The sequence below is a fragment of the Aegilops tauschii genome, chromosome 5 (assembly GCF_002575655.3).
Source record: "Aegilops tauschii subsp. strangulata cultivar AL8/78 chromosome 5, Aet v6.0, whole genome shotgun sequence".
Taxonomy (NCBI): domain Eukaryota; kingdom Viridiplantae; phylum Streptophyta; class Magnoliopsida; order Poales; family Poaceae; genus Aegilops; species Aegilops tauschii.
In genome coordinates this window covers 183,847,020-183,867,247 of record NC_053039.3, presented here as the reverse complement: position 1 = coordinate 183,867,247, position 20,228 = coordinate 183,847,020, and positions in this window count along the sequence as shown.

The following is a 20,228-nucleotide window of genomic DNA, read 5'->3' as shown; positions in this document are numbered from 1 at the left end:
TCTCAAGCAATGCAACATGTCAGTGTATCAATTCAACATCCAGTTTCAGAAACTTGCTCGCTTCGCTAAACAAGACGTTCCTGATGAAAAGAGCATGATCTATCACTTCAGAGGTGGCCTTAGAGAGGATCTGCAGTTAGCTCTCGTTCTTGTTGAGCCTACTCAGTTTGATCAATTCTACAATATGGCACCGAAGCAAGAGGCTGCTCAGCTCAAGTGTGAGGCTTCTAAGAAGAGAGTCAGAGACGCAGTTCAGTCTTCTTCTTCCTCACTTGTGGCAGCTAAGCAACAGAAGTTCTGGTTGCCTCCTCCTCCTCCGTTCCGTCAGCCTTACCAGCAGAAGAACAAAGGTGGCCAGGGTTCCTCCAACTCTTCCAACTCTGGCTATCAGAACAAGTCTCAGAATCAAGCTCCAAAGTCCAATGCTCCTTATCACCGTCCACTTTCAGAGGTGACTTGCAACAAGTGTGAGCAGAAAGGTCACTATGCTAACAAGTGCTTTAACCAAAGGCGTCTTCCGCCTCCTCCTCCTGTCAGATCTTCCAGCAATGCAGTGGTCAAGCATAATCCAAAGTTTGCAAAGGTGAACATGATGAATGCAGCTCAAGCGGAGGAATCTACTGATGTGATAATGGGTAATCTCTCAGTTAATGATATTCCTGCAAAAGTCTTATTTGATACTGGTGCATCGCATTCTTTCTTGTCATACCCATTTGCATCGAAGCACAATGTTGACACAGAGATTTTATCCAAAGTTATGCAAGTTGTTTCTCCGGGAAAGCTTTTGACTTCTAGTTTGGTTGCTCCCGATGTTTCCATCAAGATGGGGAACTATAAATTTCTGTCTTCTCCAGTTGTTCTTGGTGACTCGGATATTGATCTAATTCTCGGGATGGACTGGCTTTCTAAGCACAAGGCTCAACTTGATTGTGTTGCCAGGGAAATTCAATTGACACACTCTTCTGAGGATGTGATTATTTATGCTGCTCGTGATGAAACCATTCGGTTATTTTCTCTCGATGAGAAGGGCGAATTGAATGCCATCTCTCAAATTCCAGTCGTTTGTGAGTACCAAGATGTCTTTCCAGAAGAGCTTCCAGGTATGCCTCCTCACCGGCCAGTTGAGTTCGTTATCGATCTTGAGCCGGGCACTGAACCCGTTTGCAAGCGTCCATACAAGCTTGGACCCAATGAGCTGAAGGAATTGAAGAAACAGCTCGATGAACAAGAGCGTCTGGGTTTGATCAGACCGAGTTCATCTCCATGGGGTTGTGGTGTTCTTTTTGTAAAGAAGAAGGATGGCACGGACCGACTTTGTGTCGACTACCGTCCATTGAACAAGAAGACAATCAAGAACAAGTATCCACTTCCCAACATCAATGAGCTATTCGAGCAACTCAAAGGTGCTAAAGTATTCTCCAAGCTTGACCTTCGCATGGGTTATCATCAGATTCGCATTCGTGAAGAAGATATTCCCAAGACAGCTTTCAGAACAAGCTTTGGTTCTTATGAATATATTGTCGTGTCTTTCGGCCTTGTCAATGCTCCTCCAGTATTCTCTCGGATGATGAATTTCATCTTCAACCCCTATACCAATGAATTCGTTCTGGTGTATCTCGATGATATCTTGGTCTTCTCCAAGAATAAGAAGGATCATGCCAAACATTTGCGATTGGTGCTCGACAAGCTCAGAGAGTATCAATTCTATGCGAAGTTCTCAAAATGTGAGTTTTGGCTTGATGAAGTTCTTTTCCTTGGTCACATCATCTCTGCCAAGGGCATCGCTGTTAACCCCGAGAAGGTGTCCGCAATTGTGAATTGGGAACCTCCTCAGAATGTCAAGCAGCTCCGCAGTTTTCTTGGTCTTGCAAGCTATTGCCGAAGATTCGTTGAGAATTTCTCTAAGATTGCAAAGCCTCTTTCCAACCTCCTCCATAAGCATGTGAAGTATGTCTGGTCTCCTGAGTGTGACGTTGCTTTCAACACTCTCAAAGAGAAACTAGTCACAGCTCCTGTCTTAACTCCTCCTGACGAATCCAAGCCATTTGAAGTTTTCTGTGATGCTTCTCTCCAAGGTCTCGGTGCTGTGTTAATGCAAGAGAAGAAAGTTGTGGCCTATACCTCTCGTTAGTTGAAGCCCAATGAGAAGAACTACCCCACTCACGTTCTTGAGTTGGCGGCAGTTGTCCATGCATTAATAACGTGGAGACATCTCTTGTTGGGAAGACAAGTGGACATATTCACCGATCACAAGAGTCTCAAGTACATCTTCACTCAGCCCAACCTCAATCTCAGGCAGACTCGATGGGTCGAAATGATTCAAGAGTACAATCCGAGTATTGAATATACTCCAGGCAAGGCCAATGTCATTGCAGATGCTTTAAGCAGGAAGGCTTATTGCAACAGCTTAATTCTCAAGCCTTTCCAACCGGATCTTTGTGAAGCTTTCCGCAAGCTGAATCTCCAAGTTGTTCCTCAAGGCTTTCTTGCCAACCTCTTAGTCTCTCCTACTTTGGAAGATCAAATTCGTGAGGCACAACTTCTTGATGCCATGGTGAAGAAGGTGAAACATGGTATCGACAAGGGTCTTTCCAAATACAAGTGCTATCGCATTGATGACAGAGACACTTTATTCTTCAAGGACCAGATTGTGGTTCCTAAAGGTGATGTAAGGAAAGTCATTATGAACGAGGCGCACAATTCTCTTCTTTCCATTCATCCTGGAAGTACGAAGATGTACCATGACCTCAAGCAGTCGTATTGGTGGACTCGAATGAAGCGAGAAATCGCTCAATTCGTGAATGAATGTGATGTCTGTCGAAGAGTGAAAGCAGAACACCAACGACCAGCTGGTCTCCTCCAACCTCTTGCTATCCTAGAATGGAAGTTTGATCATATCGAAATGGACTTCGTGGCTGGTTTTCCAAAGTCCAAGCGTGGAAATGATGCTATCTTCGTTGTCATCGACAAGCTTTCTAAAGTCGCTCATTTCCTTCCAATCAAAGAATCCATCACAGCAGCTCAGTTGGCAGAGCTATACACCTCCAGAATTGTCTCCTTGCACGGCATTCCACAATTGATTTCTTCTGACTGTGGAAGCATCTTCACCTCTAAGTTCTGGGACTCCTTCCAGAAGGCCATGGGCACAAACATTCGCTTCAGCACAGCTTTCCATCCGCAAACTAGTGGCCAAGTCGAGCGAGTCAATCAAATTCTTGAAGACATGCTCAGGGCTTGTGTCATTTCTTTTGGCATGAAATGGGAAGATTGTCTTCCATATGCTGAATTCTCCTACAACAACAACTTCCAAGCGAGTTTGGGCAAGGCCCCATTCGAGATTCTCTATGGCAGAAAGTGTCGTACTCCTCTCAATTGGTTAGAGACTGGTGAACGCCAACTTCTTGGCAATGACTTTATCACTGAAGCTGAAGAAATGTGTAAAGTCATCCGTGATAATCTCAAAGCCGCGCAATCACGCCAGAAGAGTTACTATGATAGTAAGCACCGTGATTTGGCTTTCGAGATCGGAGATCATGTCTACCTCCGCGTCTCTCCAATGAAAGGCACTCGTCGCTTCGGTATCAAAGGGAAGCTTGCCCCTAGATACGTGGGTCCTTTCAAGATCATTGGCAAAAGAGACGACCTCGCCTATCAACTTGAGCTTCTTTCCATCTTCACGAACGTGCACGATGTGTTCCATGTGTCACAGCTCCGCAAGTGCTTCAAGACGCCTGAGCGCACTATCAACTTCGAAGAGATTGACCTCCAAGAAGATCTATCTTATCATCAGCACCCCGTTGCTATTCTTGAAGAAACTGAGCGTAAGACTCGCAACAAGTCAATCAAATTCCTGAAAGTGAAGTGGTCACACCATTCCGACCGGGAAGCCACCTGGGAACGCGAGGACCATCTCTGTTGAGGATATAGACCTTAGAGTCACCCGCCAGGAGGGGCCGGGGTACTCATATGGTCGTTGCCAGAAGCCCGGAGCCAAGCTTGAAGACGATGGGCCAGAGATGGGCTTAAGACCCGGATATGGCTTAAGGCCCGTAGTTACAATCATTATGATGGTAGAACTTGTAGTGTAAGGCAAGTATAGTTGAGAGTCCGAGCCGGGCACTCTTATGAGCCGGCCGGGACTCTGAGGGCTGCTAGGCGTCAGCCTCCCTATATAAAGGGACGACCCGGCAGCGGTTTAGGAACAAGAACAATCTCGTCGAGAGCCGGGATAGCAGTTTAGCTCCCTGGTGATCGTAACCCTAATCAATACCACCTCAAACTGGACGTAGGCTTTTACCTTCACCGTAAGGGGCCGAACCAGTATAAACCCTCGTGTTCCTTGTCCCGCATTAACCCCTTCAAGCTTCCTAGCTGCGATGGCTCCACGACTAAGTCCTAACTCGAGGACATCTGCCGTGACAATTCCACGACAGTTGGCGCCCACCGTGGGGCCAGCGCACGGTGGATTTGAATTCTTGAAGGGCAGCTTCGAAGGGCTCAAGGGATACGCTGTGGGCCGGATGACCAAGAGTCGTCGCGGCAAGCTCTACATCGACGATGCAAACTGGGGCCCCGACGCCGGCTCAATTGAGTACGGGTACTGGGTCCCCTTCGGCGGAATTCATGTTTTCATTGGAAAGATTGGTGAGCCGGGCCCTGAGCCGGGTCTCTGCGCCGATCTCATCGAGACGGCTCAGCGTGCGCGACCCGCCCGGGGCCGGCCTGCCTTAAGGCCTGCTTTTGTGGGGTGTATCCATGGAGGACTCTCTGATCGATCTGGATCTGGTGATGAGACGGCCGCCGGCTCTGACGGCGAGTCGGCCACTGATGAGTCGAACTCGTTGTACCAACTTCAAGATGGTAGGCTCATGGGTTGTTCCGATGGTGACAGTATTCCGGACCTATTTGAGCCGCCAAATCAGGTTGGAGTTTTTATGGCTGGTGCGCAGCCTGTTCAAAGCCCCGCTGCTGGAGCGGGAAACCCGGTGCCTTCTCCGGCTCAAGTGCTAATGGATCTCACGGACAAGATGACGGCCCTGTTAACTGCCACGGTTGACCCGGCGGATCAAGCTCGGCATGATGCGGAGGTGGCACAGTTAAAATTGGATCTAGTGAAGGCTAAGGAGGATCTGGCAGCAGAAGGGATCAGGATGACTGCGGAGCGGGCGTCTCTCGATGCCCAAACACAGTTGATTCAAGCGCAGTCCTTCCGGCTCACAATGGATCAAAACGCGGCCAATGAGGTCCTAAGAAGGAGGCATCAAAAGGCCCAATCTCGACTCCCTCCGGTTTACGATCCACGCAACCTCTTCAACACACCAGGTGCAGGGTCTAGTAACCCGCCAGGGGTCATAGTGCCCGGGTCCGGGACCCCTATTCAGCCACAAGTGATGGGGCCTCCCCAGGTGCCCCCTGCCCCGCCTCAGTACGTGCCAATACCCCCGGGTCATTATAATAACCCGCTGGAGAACATGGTCGCTGCGGCGGCACGACTGGCGGCTCTCCCAGTTGACGGCGACTCTCCGACGGCTATTGAAACCCGCCGGGTCAGGGAACTCCTTCAGACGGCACTGGCGCAGCAGGAGGCGTACTCCTACAGCCGAGATAGGATCCACTCGACCCCCCGTCCGGGCCGAAGCCCGAGTTACAACTGGCACATAGTCTCAGCTACCGGCTCAAGTAACGTCCGACGCCATGACCCGCCCCCTGGCCATGGCCCGGCTTATAACGGAGCCTTCCACGCTGCAGACCAGGACAGAGCGCGGCAAGAGGCGGAGCAGGTGCCACAATTGACGGCTTACCAGGCCCCCCGGGCTTATCCGACGACTTCCGTCGACGTGGGTATCCCCACCAGGACGGGGGGTGTCCCTTGTTTAGTACCAGCTATCCGCAATGAGTGTCTGCCCAAGGACTTCAAAGGCCCTAGGAAGGTGCCTAATTACACAGCAGACTTACAGCCTGCGGCCTGGATCGAGAGTTATGAGATGGCCATGGAGCTACTGGAGGTCAGTGAGGCGGCCATGGCTAAGTACTTCACCATGATGTTGGATGGGACTGCCCGCACTTGGTTGAAAGGGCTACCACCGAACTCCATCGGGTCTTGGGCTGAGCTGAAAGCACGGTTCATCCAAAACTTCAAGGACACCTGTAGGCAGTCTATGTCAATTGTGGATTTGACTAACTGTAAGCAGCAAGAGGGTGAATCCACGACCCATTGGGTTCGCTGGGTTAAGGAGATCATACATTCATCAGATAAGATGGATGCCGGCTCTGCAGTCTTAATGTTGGAACAGAACTGTCGCTTTGTGCCACTGAAGATGAAACTCGGGCGGCTTAAGCGCGACTGCAGTGACATGGGTACACTAATGGCGGCTCTTGTCAAGTACGTCGATTCTGATGGTACCAAGGATCCCCCTTCAGATGATGAAAGGGCAGGGAAGGGAAAGAAGAATGGCAACGACAAGGGTCCTCAGCATAACCCGGGGAACCAAGGAGGAGGCAAGCGCAAGGCTGATGGCAGCCTAGAGTTTGTAGCCAACGCCAGCTCACAAGGTAATAACCAGCGACGCAAGGGGAGACCCCCTCCCCGAGGCGGCGGGTCAGGTCCGACGCTGGAGCAGCTGCTGAATGAGCCTTGTCCAAGGCATGGTTCTAGAGAGAAGGCAGCAACTCATCTGTGGAAAGATTGTGCAATCATGAAGGCCTTCAAGAATTACAATGGCCCGGGCGGCGGCTCAGGCGCCGGCGGCTTTCATGGCCCGGGAGGCGGCTCAAATTCTGGGCCTCAGAACGGCCAAGGGGGCTTTAATCAACAGTCTGGCCAGGGTCATCAACAACAGCAGGGGGGTTATCAGACCAATCCAAAGCAGCTTAGCGGTGGACAGTATCATGTGTTTACCACCAGCCTGTGTAAGCGAGATCAGAAGCTTCATAAGAGGGCAGTGAATGCTGTTGAGCCGGCAGTCCCACGCTACTTGCGGTGGTCTGAGCAGCCTATAGTGTGGAGTAGGGAGGATCACCCTCCCCGGGTGGATAACCCGGGCCACTTGGCCTTAGTGGTGGCTCCTCAAGTGGGAGGATATAAGTTCACAAAGGTGCTCATGGATGGAGGCAGCAGCATCAACATCCTCTATTATGAGACTTTTCGCCGTATGGGGTTGGTTGATAAGAACCTCAGCCAGTCAAACACTATCTTCCATGGTGTGGTACCTGGTTAGTCGGCTTATCCAGTCAGCAAGATCGAATTGGAAGTGGCTTTTGGTGATGAGAGCAACTACAGGGTGGAGAAATTGACCTTTGAGGTGGTCAAGATAAGAAGTCCATATCATGCTATATTTGGGCGGCCGGCTTACGCCAAGTTCATGGCACGGCCGTGTTATGTGTACTTACAGCACAAGATGCTGGGTCACAATGGGACCATTACGGTTCACGGGAGCCGAAAGGTGGCTCTGGAGTGTGAAGAAGGCGATGCGGCTTATGCGGAGTCTGTTTGTGCCACAGAGGAGTTGAAGTTTTATAAAGACAATGTTGACCCAACAGATATGACCTCTCTGAAAAAGCCGACTACGGAGAATGAGCCGGCGATGAAATTTAAATCGGCTGATGAGACTAAACTTGTTGATTTTGTTCCAGGTGACTCATCCCAGCAGTTTAGCATCAGTGCAAATCTGGATCCAAAATAGGAAAGCGCGCTCATCGAGTTCATCCGTGAGAATAGGGACATCTTCGCATGGAAACCTTCTGACATGCCAGGTGTACCTAGAGAACTCGCTGAGCATACTCTCAATGTTGATCCGAAATTTAAGCCGGTCAGACAGTTCCTTCGGCGGTTTAATGAAGAGAGGCGGAAAGCTATTGGTGAAGAAGTGGCCCGGCTCTTGGCGGCCGGGTTTATCATTGAAGTCTTTCACCCAGAGTGGTTAGCTAACCCGGTGCTCGTACTCAAGAAGAACGGCACCTGGCGGATGTGTGTGGACTACACGGACTTGAACAAGGCGTGTCCGGCTGATCCTTTTGCCCTCCCCCGTATTGATCAAATCATTGATGCTACGGCAGGTTGTGCACGCTTAAGTTTCTTGGATGCTTATTCCGGATATCATCAGATTAAGATGGCAGTTAAGGACCAGGAGAAGACGACGTTCATCACTCCCTTTGGAGCCTTCTGCTATGTGTCTATGCCCTTTGGACTCAAGTGTGCACAGGCGACTTACCAGCGTTGTGTACAGAATTGTCTTCATAAACAGATTGGGCACAATGTTCACGCTTACGTGGATGACATTGTGGTTAAGTCCATAAAAGAGGAAACCCTGACAGATGATTTAAGGGAAACCTTTGATAATCTCCGGGTCTATAAGATGATGCTTAACCCGGCCAAGTGTGTCTTTGGTGTTCCTGCAGGCAAACTTTTGGGTTTCTTGGTTTCTGACAGAGGCATTGAGGCTAACCCGGAGAAGATCAAGTCCATCACCTCCCTGGCTAAGCCGGCGTGTATAAATGATGTTCAGCGTTTGGCGGGTCGCATCGCTGCTTTAAGCCGGTTTATAAGCCGTTTGGGTGAGAAGGCCATGCCATTATATCAGTTGATGAAGAAAACTGATAACTTTGTCTGGAATGATGCAGCTAATACCGCTTTTGAGGATTTGAAGAAGCAGCTGGCAGAGCCCCCAGTCCTTGCTGCTCCGGTTGATAAGGAGCCCTTACTACTGTATGTGGCGGCAAACGCACGAGCTGTCAGTGTGGCCATTGTGGTGGAGCGCAAGGAGGAGGGTAAGGAGCATCCGGTTCAGCGGCCGGTTTATTATGTCAGCGAAGTGCTCATTGAGTCCAAGCAGCGGTACCCGCATTGGCAGAAGCTGGTATATGGTGTGTTCATGGCGAGCCGGAAACTTAAGCATTATTTTCAGGGTCATCCCATCACTGTGGTCAGTTCTGCCCCTCTTGGTGATATCATTCAAAACAGAGAGGCTACAGGGAGAATTGCTAAGTGGGCTATAGAACTTGGACCTCATGGTCTCAAATATGTGCCACGCACTACTGTTAAATCTCAGGCCTTGGTGGATTTCATTAATGATTGGACAGAGTCACAAGTGCCTGAGCAAAAGCCGGATAACATGTATTGGACTATTCACTTCGATGGGTCCAGGCAGTTGGAGGGCTCGGGGGCTGGCGTTGTATTGGCTTCCCCTAAGGGTGACAAGTTCCATTATGTGCTACAATTGATGTTTCCTTGCACTAACAATGCGGCTGAGTACGAGGCCTTGCTCCACGGTCTTCGGATGGCTAAGGAGATGAGCTTGAGCCGGGTAAGGTGCTTTGGTGACTCAGACTTGGTAGCTCAACAAGTATCAGGCAAGTGGGACTCTAAGGATCCTCTCATGGCGGTTTATCGCCGTGAGGTTGATGCCATTGCTGGGAACTTTCAGGGCTACCAAGTAAAGCACATTGATCGCAGGAAGAACGAGGCGGCGGATGCTCTAAGCCGGCTAGGCTCTTAACGAAAGCCGGTGCCGCCTAACACTTTCCTGGACGTCCTGTATAACCCTTCGGTTAAGTTGCCTACAGAGGAGGACTTGGCTGTCCCTGACCCGGAGGCACGACTGGTGGCGGCTCTTCATGTCATACCAGACTAGACAATGCCATATCTGGCCTATATGACCCAGGGCGAGTTGCCTGAGGATGAAACTTTGGCCAGGCAAATAACCCGGCGGGCTAAGTCAATGATCGTTATCGATGGCGAGTTGCATCATCGCAGTGTTACAGGAGCATTTCAGCGTTGTGTCTCCCCTGAGGAAGGGCAAGAGATCTTGCGTGAGATCCATGAAGGGGATTGTGGCCATCATGCCGGCTCAAAGTCCCTTGTGGCCAAGGCTTTCCGTCATGGTTTTTATTGGTTGACGGCTCATGCTGATGCAGAGGACTTGGTCAGTAAACCTGATGGTTGCCAGAAGTTCTCACGACGGGCTCACGTGCCGGCTCAGGAGCTGAGGATGATCCCAATCACTTGGCCCTTTGCGGTCTGGGGGCTTGATATGGTTGGACCTTTTAAAAGGTCCAAGGATAAGAAGACCCACCTCTTGGTGGCAGTTGACAAATTTACCAAGTGGGTTGAAGCGGAGCCAGTTAGCAAGTGTGATGCAGCCACGGCAGTTCAGTTCATGAAAAGGGTGATCTTTCGCTTTGGTTTTCCACACAGCATTATAACTGACAATGGCACCAATCTCTCCAAAGGCGCCATGGAAGAGTTTTTTCAACGAGAGCATATCCGACTTGATGTTTCCTCAGTGGCTCATCCTCAATCCAATGGTCAAGCGGAGAGAGCTAATCAGGAGATTCTGAAGGGCATCAAGCCCCGGCTTTTGGTCCCTTTGCAACGGACGCCGGGTTGTTGGGTGGAGGAGTTGCCCTCCGTCTTATGGAGCATCAATACTACCCCTAACAGGTCTACAGGCTTCACGCCTTTCTTCATGGTTTATGGAGCAGAAGCAGTCCTCCCCAGTGACATCCGTCACGACTCACCTCGCGTGGCGGCTTATGTTGAGACGGATAATGAACAGGCGCGCCAAGATGCTCTTAACTTGTTGGATGAACAGCGTGATGTGGCAGCAGCCCGTTCAGCAATTTACCAACAAGACCTGCGCCGTTATCATAGCCGCCGGGTCAAATCCCGGGTCTTCCAGGAAGGCGACCTTGTGCTCCGGCTCATCCAGGATCAGACAGATGCACACAAGTTATCCCCACCTTGGGAAGGGCCCTTTGTGGTCAGCAAGAACTTGCACAACGGGTCATATTACCTCATTGACATTCGGGAGCACAAAGATTCACGTAAGTCGGAGGAAGAGACACGTCGGCCGTGGAACATAGCTCAGCTTCGGCCTTACTACACTTGAGCCACCGGCTCTCGTGGTGTACATATTTCTCTCAGCCATGTATACATTATGATAAGCAATAAAGCAGGACCTCTGTCCTTTTTTCTCCTCCAAATATGCACGTGTTGTTTTTATTACAAGATTACATGATGACTTAAAGAAGGATCCGGCTTATGATCGTATTCGAATCTAGCCGTAAGTAGTAAGGTCACTTGGGGGCTTCCTGTTCAAACATGGGTCGTATTCGAACCAAAGAGAACATAGCTGTCGATACCCATTTGATTGGCAAAGTGCCGAGCTCATTGGGAGGTTACCTTTGGTCATATTTGAATCATAGTTTAACCCCTCTGAGAACCGACGTGGATTGTATTCGAATCAGCGTCGTTAAACAATTCTTAAAATCACTTGGGGGCTTCCTGTTCAAACATGGGTCGTATTCGAACCAAAGAGAACATAGCTGTCGGTACCCTCTTGATTGGCATCGCCACACCCACTGGGGGCTATATGATCGTATCCGAATCAAAGCTTAACCCCTTTGGGCCGGGTCTCTGGTCGTATTCGAACCGGAAGCCCCTAAATTCTTCTGCTTTATCACAAGTTTTCTTTGACTATGTCAAGGTGTGTACAGCCGGGTCTCACTTTTCCGGCTTAACCTTGGTTTACGGTATTTCTGAACGCAATGGGTGTTATAAGGCAGGTAAACCAGAGTTGCGGTACCAACTTTCTCATCCGAATTATCTAAGCCGGAAGTATACTTGCAGGCTGTTCGGCATGTTCTTATGGCTGTGTTCAGGATACTATTGAAGACAAGTCCTTTTCGATTCATATTCCGGGTTATCTAAAATTTATGATTCTCAGGACGGTAAGACGCCCCGAGACTTGTGATTTGCCTTTCTATACTTAAGGTTAAGAAAAACAAAGGATTGATTATGACCCGGAGAAATATCAAAGAGACAACTTCAAAAGACTTTCACATTCAATACGTGCACGATGGCACGGCAGAGATGAACTGTTGCACCTACTCTATTACAAAACTCATCAAGGGGGGGGGGACATTGTTTGGTAACCCGCCAGCCGAGTTATGATGCCCGCTGAGTTGAAGTCTCCGGCTCGTTCCTATCCTCTCCTCCGGCTGATCCCAAGACCAGGAAGGTTGATGACTTCCAGTCGATGCCGCTGAGAGCTTCGAATTGGGCTTCCTCGTCAATTAACCCGGCCGGGTCAATCTCCGGGGCGAAGGTGTGCTGGCGAGCCGGCGGGATCAGGTTGAGGGCTTCATAGCGAGGGGTTGGAATCCTCTGATTCTCCGCATCATAACCCGGCTGGTACTTGGTCAGATCTATGTCGTTCCCGATAAGGGTGGCCACCGGGCGTACAGCCTTCACGCAAGCAGACTAGGTTCTTCTCCAAGGTAAACCTCGCAGAAGACTTGAAAATTGCAGATGTTGGACACTGAGTTGGGCCCTATATCTTGAGGCCGCAAGTCGAAGAAGTTGAGCACGTCCCTAAAAAACTTTGAGCCGGGCGGTGCGAAGCCCCGGCTCATGTGATCAGCAAAAATTACTACCTCCCCATCCTTTGGTTGTGGCCTCTCTTCTGACGGGTCAGGGGCACGGTAGGACATGATGTCTTTCTTGGGCAGATGTCCTGACTTAACAAAATCAGCTAGGGTCTCGTTGGTGACATTGGATCTCATCCAGTTGCAAGTGATGGGAGCTTTGGGAGGCATGGTGAAAGTCGGCAGTCTATGACAAAAAGGAAGAAACGTCCGGGTTAATTATAAGCCGGAGGAAATCTGTAGTTCAAAGCTAAGGTGGCGGCTTATGAAGGGGACTAATGGTATATACCTAAGTACAGCGGGTTATTTAAGCCGCCGGGGCATTCAGAATAAGTTAATTATCTACGGCCTTATCACAATTAAGCCGGAGGATTCTACGAAGCATGGTTTTCTTTAAGCCGGAGGATTCTACGGCGCGTGGTTTCTTTAAACCGGAATTGTAAGCCGCCAAGATTCAATGGTTGCAGTTTTTACTAAGTGTGGTAAAACAGGTTTCACATATTGCAGTAACTTTTTTGGATCAAAATGGTCGGGCAAAAGAAAAAATTTCTAGACCTAGAAACAGAAGTGAGGGAGTTCTTGGGCTTGAACAAAGTTCCTATGCAGTAAAAGGAGAGCTGCTTGCATGTAAAATGGGTGCCAAACAACCACCGCACTGGTTCTAGGCAGGTCTAAGATCAAACAGGGGCAGTAACTATGAGAACTACCGAAACTTGCGGGCAATGGCGACGAACACGAAGAACGTGGATGAACCCTACTGCAGATCTTCTCTACGGGGTAGTGAGGACTTACCGGAGCTGAAAAGGTGCGGGGGTCGCCGCCGTTTGTCTGGTCCGAGTCAGAGTGATGCAGCGGCCAAGGTTGACGAAGAACGGAGGCGAGACGACGGCGGCGGAGTGCGAGCTCAGGCAGAGAGGCAGTGGCGCGAGGAGGAAGAAGGGTGGCAGAGAAGCCCGTCGGGCCGGCCTATTTATAAGGCGAGCTCATAAAGCGGGCGCGAGAATCAAGGAGACCGTGGCGTGGTTATCTCCCCTCACAACACCTCGATTTTCGGGATGACAGTAAAGGAAAAGATCCGTTGCGGATCTGGCGGAGAAAAAAAGGGGCTTAATGGACGATGACATCACGGCGGATTATCCGGAGTCTAGAGGATGATGTCATGCTGGGTTATGGCCTTCACACGAATGGTAAGCCGGAGATTTTTCTGTCGAAAGAATTAAAGATTGACATGAGCTGGCTCAAATCAATCTGGGGCCTAATGTTGAGGATATAGACCTTAGAGTCACCCGCCAGGAGGGGCCGGGTTACTCATATGGTCGTTGCCAGAAGTCCGGAGCCAAGCTTGAAGACGATGGGCCAGAGATGGGCTTAAGACCCGGATATGGCTTAAGGCCCGTAGTTACAATCATTATTATGGTAGAACTTGTAGTGTAAGGCAAGTATAGTTGAGAGTCCGAGCCGGGCACTCTTATGAGCCGGCCGGGACTCTGAGGGCTGCTAGGCGTCAGCCTCCCTATATAAAGGGACGACCCGGCAGCGGTTTAGGAACAAGAACAATCTCGTCGAGAGCCGGGATAGCAGTTTAGCTCCCTGGTGATCGTAACCCTAATCAATACCACCTCAAACTGGACGTAGGCTTTTACCTTCACCGTAAGGGGCCGAACCAGTATAAACCCTCGTGTTCCTTGTCCCGCATTAACACCTTCAAGCTTCCTAGCTGCGATGGCTCCACGACTAAGTCCTAACTCGAGGACATCTGCCGTGACAATTCCACGACAATCTCCGTTCCGAATATCCCGAGTTCTTTCATTCCTAGATCTCGGGACGAGATCGTCTCGTAGTGGTGGAGTGTTGTAACACCCCGGATGTAACTTTCCATAATTGTAACTCCAACTCTTGCCATTTCCGGCTCTGTGTTATGATATTCCCTTCGTGGTCGGGTTTTGTTTGTCGTTTTGTATTTTTTTCATGTCATGCATTTCATATCATGTCATCATGTGCATCGCATTTGCATACGTGTTCGTCTCATGCATCCGAGCATTTTCCCTGTTGTCTGTTTTGCAATCCGGCGCTCCCATCTCCTCCGGTGCACCCCTCTTGTTTTCTCTCGTGAGCGGGTGTCAAACATTCTCGGAATGGACCGAGGCTTGTCAAGTGGCCTTGGTATACCACCGGTAGACCACTGGTCAAGTTTCGTTCCATTTGGAGGTCGTTTGGTATTCCAACGGTTAACCGGGTAACCGGAAAGTCCATTTGTGTGTGCAGCAAAAACCCCCCTCAAAACCAGCCCAAAACTCCTCTAAGTCACTTCCATGATGTAGGTCATTCGATCACGATCGTGTGGGCGAAAACCGCACCTCATTTGGACTCTCCTAGCTCCCTCTACCTATATATATGCCTCCCCTCCCGAAATAAATCGCAGACGAAACCCTAACCACCTTCCTCTCCGCGGCCGGACGTGTCCAGCCGCCGCCGGACGAAGCCGCAGCCACCCCGCGACCGCCACGTGGCGCCCGCCGCCCGCCAGGCCCGCCGCGGGCCCGCGAGCCCGAGCCGCCGGCGCCCGCATGCACGCCCTCTCCTCCGTGCCCCGCCGCCGTCTCCTCGCCGCCCCGCCGCCCTGCTCGCCGCCGGCCGTCGCGCCACCGCCGGGCCGGTGGGCTGCCGCCGCCGCTTCGCCGTCGTCCGCCGCCGCGCCTCCCGCCGGGCCCCGCGTCGGCGTCCTCCCGCGCCGGCCCCGCCGTCTCCTCCCTCCGCCGCCGCACGCCGCCCCGCCGGCGTCCCCGCCGGCCCTTTCTCCGGCGAGCTTCGGCCCGAGCTCGAACCCTAGTTTCGATCCAGATCGGGTCAACATCGGAGGTTGACTTTCCCGAACCCCGAAAATATTCCAAGTCATTTATTTTTTACAGCATGTGTCCATTTTCATAGCATCATAACTCTCTGCATATAGCTCCGTTTCGCGCGTGTAATATATCAAAATGTTCGCCTCATGATGCTCTACATTTTGTTCAATTGCACCATGTTCACTAGAGTCCATTTTTATGCCACATCTCTGGTGCAAGAGTGCTAGTTGCTGTTATCTGCTGGTTCTTAGCAGAACTTGGAGATTTGTTATTTTTGTTGAATTTATTCTGTGCATCTTATGGGCATGAGCTCTACATGTGTTTTGTTGTATGCCATGCCATCTTTCCAGTGGTGTATGCCATGTATTTTTGTGATCTCTGTGGTGACTAGCACAAGCATGCAAACTAGGCCCCGTAATGTTTCTGATTTCAGGGACTTAGTGATTTCTCCAAGGCCTTGTCTGCTGTTATTTTGTTGCCATGTAAACTTGATGCTACAGGGAGATCCATGCATATTTTGGTGATGTTCAGTAAGGATGTTTTGTAGATATTGTTGTAATTGCCTTTTTTTGCAATTATGGAGTGCCATAGCATGACTCAATCTTGCTCTACTTTTGCTATAAAATATTTCTGGCAGATTCTTAACATTATATTCATTTTTGCCAAACTTGTTGTAGTTGATCCATACATGCTATGCTTTTGTTCTTGCCATGAATAGCTTCATAAACATGCCATCTTACTGTAGGTATGCTTGTTTTGTAATGCATTGCTTAGTGGTGAGTGCATCAAGCTCACCAAGATGCCTTCATATTATTGTTTCTGCCGTGCTCTGTTTTCTGCTAAGTCTGAAACCTGTTAACGAAACTTGCTATGTTTACATGGTTGCCATCATATCTTATGGTCCTTTTTGTCTTATGGTCAGTAAGGGACTTTTGTCATATGAATTTAGTAGAATACTTCCATCCCTTTTTTTGCTATGTTAAGTTCTTGTAGCATGTTGATTTGGTGCTCTGAACATTGCTACCTGATGCTGTTTCAGGCATGTCCAGTAATTTCACCAAGTCTGTGAACCTGTTATCTTTTGCACTTTTGCCATGCTTGTTTGAGCTTGTTATGGTGAGTTCTAGCCGTAGCTCAGTGTTCATCTTTTGTCAAGCTTCACCTGTAGATTACTGCCATATGATTTTTTGCTATGTTGGGGGTGCTGTAGCACTATTACTTGTTGCATTTTAAGTGCTATCATGCTGTTAATCGCAGATTCGTGTCATTCTTGTTTTGCTTGCCATTTGCAAACCGTGCATCCGTTTTCGGTGATCTTTATATCGATTTCGACCGAAATCATCTCATCTTTCCAGTGGCATGCTTGGTTTGCCAAGTTACTGCCTTGTTCATCATTTTCCTTCCGGAGCACGCATATGCATCGCATATCATATCTCGCATATCATACATGTTTTGCATCATGTTGCTTGTGCATTTCTCATGATTGATTGTGATTCCGTTGCTTGTGTTCTTGTCTTGGGTAGATCCGGGAGACGAGTTCGTGAACGAGGAACCTGTTGAGTACACTTACGAGGATCAAGCTTTCGACAACTCTGAGAACCTTGCAGGCAAGATGACCACCCCTCGAAATCACTTCTATCTTTGCTTTGCTAGTTGTTCGTTCTATTGTCATGCTGCGCTACCTACCATTTGCTATATCATGCCTCCCATATTGCCATGCCAGCCTCTAACCATCCTTTCCTAGCAAACCGTTGTTTGGCTAAGTTACCGCTTTTGCTCAGCCCTTCTTATAGCGTTGCTAGTTGCAGGTGAAGTTGAAGTTTGTTCCATGTCGGAACATGGATATGTTTGGATATCACAATATCTCTTCTTTTAATTAATGCATCTATATACTTGGTAAAGGGTGGAGGCTCGGCCTTATGCCTGGTGTTTTGTTCCACTCTTGCCGCCCTAGTTTCTGTCATACCGGTATTATGTTCCTTGAGTTTGCGTTCCTTACGCGGTCGGGTGATTTATGGGACCCCCTTGACAGTTCGCCTTGAATAAAACTCCTCCAGCAAGGCCCAACCTTGGTTTTACCATTTGCGACCTAAGCCTTTCCCTCGGGTTTTCGCGAGCCCGAGGGTCATCTTATTTTAACCCCCCCCGGGCCAGTGCTCCTTTGAGTGTTGGTCCGAACTGAGTAGACTGTGGGGCCCCCTCTTGGAAACTCGAGGTCTGGTTTTACTCGTAGGATGTCTCATCCGGTGTGCCCTGAGAACGAGATATGTGCAGCTCCTATCGGGATTTGTCGGTGCATCGGGCAGCTTTGCTGGTCTTGTTTTACCATTGTCGAAATGTCTTGTAAACCGGGATTCCGAGACTGATCGGGTCTTTCCGGGAGAAGGTTTATCCTTCGTTGACCGTGAGAGCTTATGATGGGCTAAGTTGGGACACCCCTGCAGGGTATTATCTTTCGAAAGCCGTGCCCGCGGTTATGAGGCAGATGGGAATTTGTTAATGTCCGGTTGTAGAGAACTTGTCACTTGACCCAGTTAAAATACACCAACTGCGTGTGTAGCCGTGATGATCTCTTCTCGGCGGAGTCCGGGAAGTGAACATGGTTTGAGTTATGAATGACGTAAGTAGGAGTTCAGGATCACTTCTTGGTCATTTCTAGATGACGACCGTTTCGTTGCTTCTCTTATCACTCTCTTTTGCGTATGTTAGCCACCATATATGCTTAGTGCCTGCTGCAGCTCCACCTCATTACACCATCTTTTCCTATAAACTTAAATAGTCTTGATCTCGCGGGTGTGAGATTGCTGAGTCCTCGTGACTCACAGATTCTACCAAAACAGTTGCAGGTGCCGACGATGCCAGTGCAGATGATGGGATCGACCTCAAGTGGGAGTTCGATGAGGAACGTGGTCGTTACTATGTGTCTTTTCCTGATGATCAGTAGTGGTGCCCGGTTGGGACGATCGGGGATCTAGCATTTGGGGTTATCTTATTTTCATTTGGATCTTGACCGTAGTCGGTCCATGTGTGTATTTTGGTTGATGTATGGATTATATTTATGTATTGTGTGAAGTGGCGATTGTAAGCCAACTCTTTATCCCATTATTGTTCATTACATGGGATTGTGTGAAGATGACCCTTCTTGCGACAAAACCACAATGCGGTTATGCCTCTAAGTCGTGCCTCGACACGTGGGAGATATAGCCGCATCGTGGGCGTTACAATGAGCTCGCTTTCCTATTTGCTATCGTGGTTTGCACCTACGACAGCGTACCTCTCTAGGTGCTCTGGGTCCAATGGTATCTTCTTTGTCTCCTTGGCCGGCTTGAAGGAGCCTTCAACTTCCGACTCCTTGGGATCAGGGGACATGTCCGGCTGCTTGCCGGCCATAGCCACAACCCGGTCAAGGAGTCGCTTCTCGGCAGCAATCACAAGGGACTCGGCTAGCCGACTGTTGGCTGCTGCACAGGCAGATGACTTCTTGTAATCTCCGGAGACGGTGATGATTCCTTTGGTGCTTGGAATCTTCACTTAAGGTAGGCATAGTGCGGTACCACCATGAATTTGGCCAAGGCAGGTCGGCCAAGCAGTGCATGGTAAGGGCTCTCGAGGTCAACTACTTCAAACCAGACAGGCTCTTGGCGGAAATGATCTTTGTCTCCAAAGAGGACGTCTATCTTGATCTTGCCGATTGGTGAGTGCGAATGGCCGGTACTATGCCATGGAAGACAGTCCGACTGGGATGGAGTTGCTTCTGCTTGATGCCCAACTTCTCCATGGTATCGCGGTACAAGATGTTGATGCTGCTACCGCCATCTATCAGGACTTGGAAGAAGCGAGCAGCTCGCCTCTCCGTAGCAAAGGTGGCATCCAACACCAGAGCCTAAGAACCCGGAGAAGGCATCACTTCCGGGTGATCGGCCCGGCTCCAACTGATTGGCTTTTCTGACCAATGCATGAACTCTGGGGCTTCAGAAGCTACAACGTTCACCTCTCGGGACTGCAGGCGTCGGCTGTGCTTGTCGTCAGCCACACTGGTGAAGACGAAGTAGGCTCCTTGTTCTTCCGGGTACTCATCTTGGATGGCAGCAACTGGCCGGGCCGCCTGCTGCGGAGGAGGAGGCGGCGGCGGCTGGCTAGAAGGCGGAGGAGGCAGCAATCCTTCGCCCTTGGAGATTCAAGTGAGCCAGTGACACTTACGAGTGATGTGGTTGGACAGCTTCGCACTGCTGTGGAACTTGCAGGGTGCATCAAGGGTTTGCTCATAGGAGAAGGTGGGCAACCAATTTGACTTGCCGCCCTTCTGACGCTTGAGAGCAGGCTGCCCATCCGGCTGCTGGTTCGACTGTCACCACCTGCCGGCTGGTGGAAGCCGGCTGTGGCGCCTTGCACTTGTTTGTCGTTCTCCTGCTGTCGCCAACTAGTGTCACCAGCCGGAGTCCGAGGGGCCTGAGGAGCCACTTTGCCGGATGCATCAACTTGAATCTGCGCCTTCATGGAGGAGTCGGCCGTGGCATACTTCTCCGCATGATCAGCAGCTCGCCGAGGGTTGCCGGCTCGTCGCAGAGAAGTCGGTGCTTGAGCAGGGTGCCTTCTCTGCACCCGGCAGTGAAGTACTCGATAGCTTGCACCTCGTGCACGCCTTCGCAAGAATTGCGTAGCTCGGCACACCGCATGAGGTAGTCGCGAGTCGGTTCGGTGGGGCCTTGGACGCACAAGGAGAGCTGGCGGGGCTTGGGCGGCCGCTTGTACGTGCTGGTGAAGTTGCGGATGAAGGCTTCAGTGAAATCTACCCAGTTGTTGATGCTGCCGGGCTTCAGGCTGTTCAGCCATGTCCGGGCGGTGCCCTGGAGCATGAGCGGAACATATTTTACGGCAACGCGCTTGTTGCCGTTCGCTATGCTGACGGCCGTGGAGTAGTCGACCAGCCAGTCTTCCGGCTTCACAGAGCCGTTGTACTTG